The following is a 12,821-nucleotide window of genomic DNA, read 5'->3' as shown; positions in this document are numbered from 1 at the left end:
AATTATAATTTAGGTTCTGGGGTACATGCACAGATCATGCAGGATTGTTGCATAGGTACATACATGACAAGGTGGTTTGCTGCCTTCATCCACCCATCACCTGTATCTGATATTTCTCCCCTCATTATCCCTCCCCACCCCCACTGTCAGTCCCCTAGCCCCCCCTGCTGACCGCAGTGTGTGATGCTTCCCTCCCTGTGTCCATGTGTTCTAATTGTTCAACACCTGCCTATGAGTGATAACATATGGTGTTTGGTTTTCTGTTCTTGTGTCAGTTTGCTGAGAATGATGGTTTTCAGATTCATCCATGTCCCTATGAAGGACACGAACTCATCGTTTTTTTATGGCTGCGTAGTATTCCATGGTGTATATGTGCCACATTTTCTTTATCCAGTCTATTGATGATGGACATTTGGGTTGGTTCCAGGTCTTTGCTATTGTGAACAGTGCCGCAACGAACATATGTATGCATGTGTCTTTATAATAGAACAATTTAAAATTATTTGGGTATATACCCAGTAATGGAATTGCTGGGTCAAATGGTATTTCTATTTCTAGGTCCTTGAGGAATTGCCACAGTGTCTTCCACAATGGTTGAACTAACACTTTTTTTTTTTTTTTTTTTTTTGAGATGGAATCTCACACTGTCACCTGGGCTGAAGTGCGGTGGCATGATCTTGGCTCACTGCAACCTCCACCTCCCAGGTTCACGCAATTCTTCTGCCTCAGCCTCCTGAGTAGCTGGGGTTATAGGTGCACACCACCACACCTGGCTAATTTTTTGTATTTTTAGTAGATACAGGGTTTCACTATGTTGGCCAGACTGGTCTCAAACTGCTGACCTCGTGATCTGCCTGCCTCGGCCTCCCAAAGTGCTAGGATTACAGGTATGAGCCACCGTGCCTGGCCCAAAACACTTCTTTTTCCTAGTTTTCTTTTTCCTACTACTAGTTATCTTGAGCTCTTTTTCCTTAATTGTCTTTTACCCACGGATACACCCTAGAGCAGTAGTTCTCAAACTTGAATGTACATTAAATTCCCCTGGATAATTTATATTAAAGAACACACTGCTCCCCTCTCTTCAGAATTTCTGATCTCTAGTAGGAGCTCAAGTAGTTCTCAGATAATGCTGGTGCTGCTGGTGTGGGGACTGAATTTTGAGAACCACTAACCTAGAGTTCTATCTCAGCCTCTCTTTCTTATTCTATGAACTTTTATTAAGGGGCTTCAGGTACCACTGATGACTCCCAGATTGCTGTATCTAGGGATGACCACATGCGCAGATTCCAGATTATCATTTTCAACTGGATGTTAGACTTCCACAAAGAGTTGTCCTCCAGACACATTACAATCCAACATGCCAAACTGATTCTGAAGTACATATGTAAGATTAGTCAGGAAAGGTCTGAATAAAAGAGGATAAAAAACAAAGGGGCTAGTCTTGTTAAAACATATTATAACATTACAGTAATTAAAATACTTTTGTACTAGCACATGGATAGACTGATCAATAAACCATAATGAGGTCTAGTGATAATGAATTCTAACCATAATGATTTAAAGACATTGTTTAGTATATAACTTTTAGTCTATGATTTTATCTTGAAACATGAAAAGTCTTTCTAAGCAAAACACAAAACCTGGAAGCTAGCTGGGTGCAGTGGCTCATGCCTGTATTCCCAGCACATTGGGAGGCTGAAGTGAGTGGATCACCTGAGCTCAGGAGTTCGAGACCAGCCTCGGCAACATGGCGAAACCCCATCTCTATAAAAAATACAAAAATTAGCCGGGCGTAATGATACATACCTGTAATCCTAGCTACTCAGGAGGCTGAGGCAGGAGAATCACTTGAATCTGGGAGGCAGAGGTTGCAGTAAGTGGAGATCACACCATTGCACTCCAGCCTAGGCGACAGAATGAGACCCTGTCACACACACACAAAAAAAAAACAATACAAAACAAAATACAAAAAACAACCAACCAAAAAAACAAAACAAAACAAAACCCGGAATCCATAAAAAAGAAAATTGTTAATCTGACAACACGAAAGTTAAAATTTAAAGCATCAGAAAAATACAAAAATAAAATCCAAAGACAAAAAACTGGAGAAAGGGTTTTGCATCTGATGTAGCAAGAGGCTGGCTCCCATAAAATATAAAGAGCTCTTGAGAATAACAGGACTATGCCAACAAACCATTCAAAAAGAGGAAAAAAGAACCTGAACAGGCAGTTCAGACAAAAAGAAAGTGGGCTTATAAAAACAAAGAAAATATGCTGTGTTGGCACAGTATCTCATGCCTGTAATCCCAACAGTCAAGAGGATGGCTTGTGGCCAGGAGTTCAAGACAAGACTGAGAAACATAGTGAGACCTTGTCTTGACAAAAAATGTAAAAATTAGCCAGGCATGGTGGTGCATGCCCTGTAGTCCCAGCCACTCAGAGGCTGAGGCTAGAGCATCACTTGAGCCCAAGAGTTTGAGGCTGTGGTGAGCCATGATTGCACCGCTGCACTCCAGCCTGGGCAACAGTGCAAATCCTAACTCAGGGAGAGAGAGAGAGAGAGCGAAAAAGAGAGAGAGAGAGATGCTCAACACTTACAATTAAAGCAGTATAGATTACTTTAAGCAATAAGATGTAACTTTCACCTATCAGAATGAGAAAAATCAGAGCATTTGATATACTTTTTTTTGCCAAGCATGTAGAGAAATACATGTGCTCTTATACCTTGCTACTCAAACTGTATTCCTTGGATCAGCAGCATCTGCATCAACTGAGAGCTTTGTAGAAATGCAGCTCCACCACAGATCTGCTAAATCAGAATCTGCATTTTAATCAGATCCCCAGGTGACTTGTAGGCATATAAAACTTTGTAAAGCACTACTCTAATACATTGTTGGAAGTGTAAATTAGCATAACCTCTTTGCATCTTAGTATATTTTATCACAATTAAACACGTACTTTTTGACCCATACTTCCAGTTGTAGGACTTTATATAAAATATATAATCATGTATGTGTGTGAAGACATGCAAAAAGATATTAATCACAACATGATTTGTATTAGAAAAATATTCATATTAGCAAAACAGCTTCAGTGTTATTACTTGAGTAAAGGTTAAATAAACTATAAAAAATTCACTTGGTAAAACACCAAGTTATTTCAATTTGTTTAAGAAAAGTATGTGTGGATACGGAATTGTCTCCAAGATATATTGCTAAACACAAACAGCAAGGTTCCAGCAGAATTATAATCTGCCTTTTCAGTGTTCTATTATTATAATTCCCATTTTAGAGATAATGTAAGTAAGGCAGAGAGGTTAAATAACTAGCCCAAGAACATGCGGCTGGAAACTGTGGATTCAAATCCAGACAGTCTTGTTCCAGAGCTTATGTTCTTCATAATCTGCCATATTGCTGCTCAGGGATAAACAATAAACTGTTAAAAGTAGTTTCCCCTGGAGTATGGAGTACTCTTTTTTCATTGTATGTGCCTTTGTACTATTTGAATTGTTTGCCTTCTGCAAGTATTGCTTTAAATAATTTAAAAATATTTAAAAATCAATTTTTCTAAAACTGAACTAATTCTCCTCCCCACTCTTCTGCTGATGCTGGTGACAGGCTGAATCATAAACTAGAGTGAAAAACCTGATACACATTCTGTACTCGCTCTTATTTATCCCTCACAGCTGTCTCATCAGCTACCAAGACTAACTGGTTCTACCTCCTAGACCAGACATTTCTCAAACTTCCCCCTCCACTCTATCCCTGAATTACAGATCACTTGGACTATAGTATTCATTTACTATCTGATCCACCTGCATCTTTTCTCCCTACAAAATGCCAATGGACACATCTTTCCAAAATGTGGATCTGATCCTACCATTCTCCATGTTCTGACCCAGTTTTCCACTCTGGCCTTACTGTTCACCACTTCTCCTCATATATCCTACCCTCAGGACACCATTCTTCCCCCTTCATTTCCATGATTTTAATATGCTATCAATATTCCTTCTCTAGAAGTACCTTTGAACTGGGTCCAATTTCTATCCTTGGTTGACAACCAGACCTCAAGCATGACCTTTTTTAGATTTTCCATGGATGCAGACTATCAGTAGACATATATTCTGTACTATGCATGCCAGAATACCTAAAGTTTCATGGTCCTTCACTGTTCCACAGAAAATGTCCCCAGCATCAAAGTACTCCTGCCTGAATGCTGTACATTCACATTCCTTGTAGGCTCCTCTGCTCCCCAACATGGATGCAGTATCCTGCAGACTGCTTCTTCAGATCTCCCCCATGGCTAATTCAAAGTTTTTCTTTGTCCTAAGTTCTCTCCTGGCCCTCAGCACCCTTCTTGGTCGTGAAGGATTTCTGGGAGGCTTTCCCTTTTATTATCAATTTTAGGTTCATCATCTTCCCTTCCTATCATTCTTCCTGTACCTGTAGAGGAAGGAGGTTAGAACAGTGGCTAAGAACAAGGAAGGTCTCAGCAGCCATGCTAATGAATTTGGACTTTTCCCATAAGTACTAGGAAGCCAGTGAAGAATTTTAAGCATGAGAGTGGCAGGACCAGGTTTGCACATTGAAAAGATGTATTCATTGGCATTTTACAGGGAGAAAAGAGGCAGGTTGACCAGTTAGATAATGAATGCTATAATTAAAGTGATTCAGGGATAGAGTAGAGGGGTGGGTTTTGAGAATTATCTAGCCTAGGAGGTAGAATCAATACGTCTTAGTGCCTGATTAGACAGATGTGAGGGGTAAATAAGAGGAAAGAGTCCAGAGTGTCTACCAGATTTCTCACCTTAGTAAATGATTCAGCCTGTCACTAGCACCAGCAGAAGAGTGGAAAGGTGTCTTTGTTTACCTATGCTACTACAACAAATACTTTAGAGTGGGTAATTTATAAAGAATGGAAATTGGTTTTTCACAGTTCTAGAGGCTGGGAAATCAAGACCAAGGCACCAGCAGATGCAGTATCCAGTGAGGCTATTCTCTGCTTCAAAGGTGGTGCCTTGTTGCTGTGTCCTCACATAGAGGGAGAGCAAAGGGGAAAAATGCTGTGTCCTCACATAGCAGAAGAAGTACAAGGGCAAAAAAGGCAAGATCTTCCTCAAACCCTTTTATGAGGCCACTAATACCATCTATTAGGTCAGAACCCTCAATGCCTAATCCCCTCCCAAGGGCCTTACCTCTTAATACCATCACCTTGGGAGTTAAGTCTCAATATGAATTCTGAAGGGACATACATATTTAAACTGTAGCAAAAAAGAATTAGTTTGGTTTTGTAAAAGTTAATTTTTAAGTATTTCTTTTTTTTTTTTAAGCCATACTTGCTGAAGGCAAACCATTCAAATAGTACAAAGGCATGTACAATGAAAAATGAGTCCTCTACACTTGAGGGGAACATTGTTAACATACCATAATACTATATTATTTTCCTTCTGCAGAACATAGACTAACCTACCCCCACCTTCCAAACCCACTCCCCACTGAATTCCCTCATTTCCTTACTGCAAAGGTAGTTCAACATACACAAATCAATGAATGTGATATACCACATTAGCAGAAAGAAAAATAAAAGTCATATGATCATCTCAGTAGATAAAAAAATATTTCAAAGTGCAACATGCTTTCATGGTAAAAAAAAAAAAAAAAAAAAAAAAAAGCTGTCCAAAAAGTAGGTGTAGAAGGAATGTACCCCTACACAATAAGGCTATATATGACAAGCCCACAGCTAACATTATTTTCCATAGTGGGAAGTGGAAAGCTTTTTCTTTAAAATAGGAAACAAGACAAGGGTGCCCATTTTCCCCACTTCTACTCAATATAGTACTGAAAGTCTTACCAGAGCAGTCAGGCAAGAAAAAGAAATAAAAGGCATATCAACTGAAAAGGAAGAATTTAAATTGTCTCTATTTGTAGGCAACATGATCTTATACAGAAAACCCTAGAACTCTACCAAAAAGCTATTAGAAATAATAAAAGAATTCAGTAAAGTTGCAAGGTACAATATAACCCTGTAAAAATCAATAATGTTTCTGTACACTAACAACAAACTTAGAAATTTTAAAAAGATCCCATTTCCAATAGCATCAAAATAAATCTAAAATAATTAGGAACAAATTTAATCAACAAGGTAAAAATCTGTATACCAAAAACTATAAAACATTGATGAAATTAATTGAAGACACAATAAATAAGACATAAATAAATAAAAATATTCTGTGTTCATGGGTTGGAAGAATTACTATCATTAAAATGTCTATACTACCGAAAACGATCTACAGGTTGAATGCAGTCTCTATCAAAATTCCAACTACAGTTTTTCACAGAAATAAACAATTCTAAAATTTGTAAGAAATCACAGAAGACCCCAAATAGCTAATAAAATCTTGAGAGAGAGAAAAAAAAACTGGAGGCATCATGCTACCCAATCCCAAATATACTGTGAAATTGTAGTAATCAAAACAATATGGTACTGGCATAAAAACAGAAATACAGATCAGTGGAACAGAAGAGATAGCTCAAAAATAAATTCACACATTTGCAGTCAACTGATGTTTACAGAGGTGTTAAGAGCACACAGTGGGGAAAGCACAGTCTCCTCAATAAATGGTGTCATGAAAACTGGATGTTCACATGCAGAATGAAATTGGACTGTTATCCTACACTGTATATAAAAACCAATTCAAAATTGATTAAAGACTTAAACATAAGACCTTAAACTCTGAAACTAATACAAGAAAACAAATGAAAAAGCTTTCTGACATTTGGCTTTGGCAAAGATTTTTTGGCTATGGGCCTGAAAGCACAGGCAATAAAGGCAAAAATAGACAGGTTGGATTGCATCAAATTAAAAAGCTTCTGTACAGCCAAGGAAACAATCAACAGAGTAAAGAGACAACCTACAGGTTTGGAGAAAATATTTGCAAATCATATATTTGATAAGGGGTTAATATCTAAAACATACAAGGAAAACAAGTCAAAAGTAAGAAAATAAATAACTTGATTTTAAAAATGGGCCAAAGATCTGAATAGACATTTCTCAAAAGAAGACATATAAATGGTCAACAGGTATATTTTAAAAAATGTTCTACATCACTAATCAGTGAAATGCAAATCAAAACCACAATGACATATCACTTCACATCTTTTAGAATGTCTGTTATCAGAAAGACAAGTGTTGGTGAGGGTGTGAAGAAAAAGGAACCCTTATACACTATCGGTAGAAATGTAAATTAGTATAGCCATTATGGAAAACAGCATGGGGGTTTCTCAGAAAACTAAAAATAGAACTACAGTATAATCCAGCAGTTCCACTTTGGGGTATATATCTAAAGCAAATGAAATCAGTATGTTAAAGAGATGTTTGCACTCCCATGTTTATTACAGTACTGTTCACAATAGCCAAGATACGGAATAAATCTCAGTGTCCAACAACAGATGAATGAATAAAGAAAATGTTACACACACACACACACACACACACACACACACACACACACACAAACAATGAAATACTATTCAACCATAAAAGAAGGAAATCCTGTCATTTTTGACAACATGGATGAAACTGGAGGACATTATGCTAAGGAAATAAACAAGGCACGGAAAGACAAATACCACATGATCTCATATGTAAAATGTAAAAAAGCTGAACTCTAACCTAGCAATCCCATTACTTAGTATATATACAGAAGAAAATAAATAGTTCTACCAAAAAAGACATCTGCACTTGTTTGTTCCTTTCAGCATTATTCACAATAGCAAAGACATGGAATCAACCTAGGTGCCCATCAATGGTGAATTGGATAAATAAAATGTGGTACATATACATCATGGAATACTATACAGCCATAAAAAAGAATGAAATCATGTTCTTTGCAGCAACATAGAAGCAGCTGGAGGTCATTATCCTAAGCAAATTAATGCAGGAACAGAAAGCCAAATACCACGTTTAGCTCCTACTTATAAGTAAGAACAATGGGCACTTAACGGACATAAAGATGGCAACACTAGACACTGGGGGCTACTAGATAGGGGAGGGAGGGATGGGGGACACAACTACTGGAAAACTATTGGGAACTGTGGTTAGTACCTGCGTGATGGGATCATTCGTACCCCAAACCTGAATATCACACAATATACCCATGTAACAAACGTGCACATGTACCCCCTGAATCTAAAATAGAAGTTGAAATTATATTATTAATAATAAATTAAAACATCAAATGCGTAGAAGCAGAGGGTAGAATGATGATCACCAGCGATGGAGGGGTTGGGCAGGAAATGAACTGTTGATCAAAGGATACAAAGCTTCAGTTGAACAGGAGGAATACATTTGGGAAAGCTAATATACAGACTAGTGACTGTAGTTAATAATAATGTATTGTATACTTAATTTGGTAAGAGAATAGATCTTAAATATTCTTACCACAAAAAATGATAATTATGTGAGGTTATGGATATGTAAATTAGCTTTACTTAATCATTTCACAATGTTTACATATATAAAATTATATTGTGTATTATAAATATGTACAATTTTTATTTTTCAACTAAACCTTAATAAAGCTATTAAAAAGGAAGTGAACAGATTGATGAACTCGAGGTTTGTGAATATCAATACTTCAGAAAGGGAAATTTCCTCAGGGCTTATGTGGAAGATTGTGGAACAAGTTAAAAGCCTTAATGAAAAGAGGTCTTACCAGGGAAGTATGTATATGGCAACTGCTCACCAGCACATATCTCCCCCTGACAAGGGCAGCTGTGATTCAAGAATTGCCTTCTTGGTCCTAGGACCTTCCTCACCCCAAAGAAGAACACTCCTGTCCCTGGAGGCTAAATACTTTTTAAGTAGCTGCCCTCTATTATATACATAGCACTGATAGCTGAAGGAAGGCTTCCAGCCTACCTTGGAAAGAAGCACCCCACAAAAGCTAAAATAGCAGCAGCCAGTATTTAGAAGAAATCACTTGAAAGTCTGTTTTAAAACATATGGTACAGTAATGGCTCTCAAACTTATGAGTGTGCATTAGAATCATCTAGAGGATCCACCACGATCAAGTTGGCTTCATCTCTGGGATCCAAGGCTGGTTCAACATACGCAAATCAGTAAACATAATCCATCACATAAGCAGAACCAATGACAAAAACCACGATTATCTCAATAGATGCAGAAAAGGCCTTCAATAAAACTCAACACCCCTTCATGCTAAAAACTCTCAATAAACTAAATATTGATGGAATGTATCTCAAAATAATAACAGCTATTTATGACAAACCTACGACCAATATCATACTTAATGGGCAAAAGCTGGAAGCATTCCCTTTGAAAACCAGCACACAACAAGGATGCCTTCTTTCACCACTCCTATTCAAAATAGTATTGGAAGTTCTGACCAGGGCAATTAGGCAAGAGAAAGAAATAAAGGATATTCAAATAAAAAGAGAGGAAGTCAAATAGTCTCTGTTTGCAGATAATATGATTGTTTATTTAAAAAACCCTGTCGTCTCAGTCCAAAATCTCTTCCAGCTGACAAGCAACTTCAGCAAAGTCTTAGGATACAAAGTCGATGTGCAAAAATCACAAGCATTCCTATACACCAATAATAGACAAACAGAGAGCCAAATTATGAGTGAACTCCCATTCACAATTGCTACAAAGAGAATAAAATACCTAGGAATACAATTTACAAGGGATGTGAAGGACCTCTTCAAGAAGAACTACAAACCAATGCTCAAGAAAATAAGAGATGACACAAACAAATGGAAAAACATTCCATGCTCATGGATAGAAAGAATCAATATCATGAAAATGGCTATACTGCCCAAAGTAATTTATAGATTCAATGCTATTCCCATTAAGCTACCACTGACTTTCTTCACAGAATTAGAAAAAACTACTTTAAATTTTATATGGAACCAAAAAAGAGCCTGTTTAGCCAAGACAATCTAAGCAAAAAGAACAAAGCTGAAGGCATCATGCCACCTGACTTCAAGCTATACTACAAGGCTACAGTAAACAAAACAGCATGGTACTGGTACCAAAGCAGATATATAGACCGATGGAACAGAACAGAGGCCTCAGAAAGAATGCCACACATCTACAACCATCTGATCTTTGACAAACCTGACAAAAACAAGCAATGGGGAAAGGATTCCCTATTTAATAAATGGTGTTGGGAAAACTGGCTAGCGATATGCAGAAAACTGAAACTGGACCCTTTCCTTACATCGTATACAACAATTAACTCAAGATAGAGTAAAGACTTAAATTTAAAACCTAAAACCTTAAAAACCCTAGAAGAAAACCTAGGCAATACCATTCAAGACATAGACACGGGCAAAGACTTCATGACTAAAACACCAAAAGCAATTGTAGCAAAAGCCAAAATTGACTAATGGGATCTATAAACTAAAGAGCTTCTGCACAGCAAAAGAAACTGTCATCAAAGTGAACAGGCAACCTACAGAATGGGAGAAAAGTTTTGCAATCTATTCATTTGACAAAAGGCTAATATCCAGAATCTACAAGGAGCTTAAACAAATTTAAAAGAAAAAAAAAAACTCCTTCTAAAAGTGGGCAAAGGATATGAACAGACACTTCTCAAAAGAAGACATTTATGTGTCCAACAAACATAAGAAAAAAAAGCTCATCATCACTGGTAATTAGAGAAATGTAAATCAGAACCACAATGAGATACCATCTCATGCCAGTTAGAATGGCAATCATTAAAAAGTCAGGAAACAACAGATGTTGGAGAGGATGTGGAGAAGTAGGACCACTTTTACACTGTTGTTGGGAATATAAATTAGTTCAACCGCTGTGGAAGACAGTGTGGCAATTCCTCAAGGATCTAGAACCAGAAATACCGTTTGACCCGGCAATCCCATTACTGAGTTTATACCCAAAGGATTATAAATCATTCTACTATAAAGACACATGCACACATGCTTATTGCAACACTGTTCACAATAGCAAACACTTGGAACCAACCTAAATGCCCATCAGTGATAGACTGGATAAAGAAAATGTGGCACATATACACTATAGAATACCATGCAGCCAAAAAAAGAATGAGTTCACGTCCTTTGCAGGGACATGGATGAAGCTGGAAACCATCATTCTCAGCAAACTAACACAGGAACAGAAAACCAAGCACTGCATGTTCTCACTCATAAGTGGGAGTTGAACAATGAGAACACATGGACACAGGGAGGGAAACATAACACACCAGAGCCTGTCAGGGTGGGGGACTAGGGGAGGGATAGCACTAGGAGAAATACCTAATGTAGATGACGGGTTGATGGGTGCAGGAAACCACCATGGCACATGTATACCTATGTAACAAACCTGCACGTTCTGCACATATATCCTCAAACTTAAAGTATAATTAAAAAAAAACAACCTCAGATTTTGGGCCCCACCCCTGGAGTTTCTGATTAAAAAGATTGAGGATGGGGCCCCAGAATTTTCTTTCCTACAAGTTCTCGGGTGATGCTGATGCTGGTCTACAGAACAAACTTTGAGAACCACTATTTGGGGGTGGGGGAGACATCAAAATTTGGAAACAAAAAACTTGTGTTCAAGCCTTGTGTGATTTATTTCACCTCCCTAAGCCTGATTTTCTTCTTCTCTGAAGTGGAGTTAGTAAGGTTATGAGAATTAAATGGAATGGTGTATATGAAAGTTCTTTATGAACTGTAAATGTTGCATACAAATGGTACTTGCTACCACACCTCCACCACCACCACTGAATTTTCTTGTACATTTGTTCCCCCTCTAGCCAACTTTGTCCCACCAAGTCTATCAGGCAACTGGAAAAGTTGCCTGGCTTTAAAACTTGGCTTTAGTCAAGAAGGCCCTGAGTAGTGTTTTTTTCAACCCACTGGGCATGGCCTTGATACTGACCTTGAATTGACTCCCCTTTTCCTTTGCCTGGCGTCCTCTCAAACTTGCTCCTGGTTCTTCCCGCCCTGGTCTACTCTCACAGCAAAGAACAGCTCCCAGTGCTAATATTAAGTATAAAAAACTGTCAGGTGGAATTTTAAAAAAATTAGTAAGACAAAAGAATCCACTTCCAAGCAGCAAAATTATATTGAAAAAAGCATTTTTGCTAGGTTGGTGGGCTCTAGGCTGATTTCCCTGAGGGTAAAATCCAGGTCTTTGAAATAGTTAAATAGAATCAGAAGTATAATTACAGATTCCTAATTTAGAAATATGTCAGACAGTTGCCTGGGTAAATGATATGTCCATGTAGAATAGTGACATTTTTCTTTAGAAACCTCTTTTTATTCCAAAGGTAATACATGTGTAGTATATAAAATCTGGAAATGATTTAAAAGTGTGAAAAAATAAAAACCCTTAATTCTACCACACAAAGATAAATACCCACTGGTATAATATTAGTAAATTTACATCCAGCCTTTCAATATCTACATATCTGTATAAGAATATGTATATATATGCATATATATTTCTTGAATTGGACTTGTAATATGTTCAGGTTTGTATACAATTTTTAAATTTACCATTATATTATGAGCTTATTAAGTAGTCTTCAAAAACATGGTTTTCAATGACAAACTATTATTCCTTTGTGTAAATGTACAATTCATTATCTAATTCTTCCTAAATGTTGCACAGCTAGGATATTCCAAATTTTATCATTATGAATAACCCTGCAGTGGATGACATTTCAAGTACATAAATCAATGTGTACATCTCTAATGGCTTTCTTAGGATAAAATCCTAGGAGTGGAAAAACTGGATCAAAGGATATAAAATTTCTTAAATGTAATTCACATACCATA

At 37.3% G+C, this 12,821-nt stretch overlaps 1 protein-coding gene across 3 annotated transcripts in view; it reads left to right on the top strand.

Annotated features, from left to right (window-relative positions):
• SHROOM4 (shroom family member 4) overlaps positions 1-12,821 on the top strand; it is a 127,947-nt gene that overhangs the window by 45,184 nt on the left and 69,942 nt on the right. The gene's annotated exons all lie outside the window — the stretch shown is intronic.

Source organism: Sapajus apella, unplaced genomic scaffold (genome assembly GCF_009761245.1).
Source record: "Sapajus apella isolate SASKATOON/1434 unplaced genomic scaffold, GSC_monkey_1.0 scaffold103, whole genome shotgun sequence".
In the NCBI taxonomy this organism is placed as follows: Eukaryota; Metazoa; Chordata; class Mammalia; order Primates; family Cebidae; genus Sapajus; species Sapajus apella.
The sequence above is the reverse complement of the archived record's forward strand: the minus strand, read 5'-3'. Positions and strand labels throughout refer to the sequence as shown.